Source organism: Ceratina calcarata, unplaced genomic scaffold (genome assembly GCF_001652005.2).
Source record: "Ceratina calcarata isolate Rehan_Ccalc_2016 unplaced genomic scaffold, ASM165200v1 scaffold167.2, whole genome shotgun sequence".
NCBI classification, from domain to species: Eukaryota; Metazoa; Arthropoda; class Insecta; order Hymenoptera; family Apidae; genus Ceratina; species Ceratina calcarata.
The window spans coordinates 1,100-2,109 of NW_017138027.1; the positions used below are offsets into that span (position 1 = coordinate 1,100).

The window sequence follows — 1,010 nt, forward strand, 5'->3', positions numbered from 1 at the left end:
ATAGTAACAGGAATCTATAATAACAAATTCAACATTCTAGTATCGTTTAAGTATATAGCCTATACATCCTTAAGAGAAATCAACATCGAAATTGATCTGTTTCGAAGTCGAATTTCTCTTACGGGAATTCGACGCTATCGAATACGAACGGTACCACTGGCGACGCTTTCGGAAAAGTTTATATGCACGACCCGATAAAAGCTGCTCCAGCGTAGAGGAGCGGTCGCGCTCCGTTTTAAACGATCTCGGAATTTCAGATTCACCGTACAGGACTGCCATAAGTGGAGCCATCCTGAAGCTGCAGGAAGAGGGGAAACTGCATCTGCTGAAAACCCGATGGTGGAAGGAAAAGCGCGGCGGAGGATCTTGTAGGGTGAGCATGCAAACATGATCCCGACCTTTCCCTCGACACACACGTTCGATAAGAACGCACGAAATTCCGCCCTTTTACAATTTTGACAAACACGCGAATCTTCATCGTTGAATTAAAAAATCGACCTACATTTCGTATAAAAATTTTTTCAGATATTAAAATATTCGTTAAAATTGAAATCGCGTGTTTTAAGAATTATTTTGTTTCCTCTTACGAGGCAGAAAATATTTCAAAACCTTTTTAGAATCCATGTTTCGAATAAAGAATAGGAAATGTACTTTAACTTCTAAAGTGCAATGTATATTTCGCACTGTGTATCTCCGGTCTGTATAGTCGGTCTTCCAGAAGTAAACGAGAGGACGGGAGTAGTAGTAATAGTAGTAGTAGTAGTAGTAGTAGTAGTAGTAGTGATAGTAGTAGCAGCAGACAGACCGTGCCGCGAGGAGACAGTTTCATAAATTCGTGAAATCATGGCCAGGCGCTATTATGCAGCTCTTATCTGCCGGTATTATTCTGCCGGAATGAATTCTTACGACTGTTTGTCGCTGGAATTTCTAATTCAAAGACGGAGTATCTGTTGGGAATCTGGAAAAATTCTTCCCTTCTCTATTTTAATATTTCCTTATATGTACAGGGT

General features: G+C 40.3%; 1 protein-coding gene across 1 annotated transcript in view; it reads left to right on the forward strand.

Moving 5' to 3' along the window:
* Window positions 1-1,010, forward strand: part of LOC113463828 (glutamate receptor ionotropic, kainate 3-like) — a 19,630-nt gene that overhangs the window by 1,057 nt on the left and 17,563 nt on the right. The gene's annotated exons all lie outside the window — the stretch shown is intronic.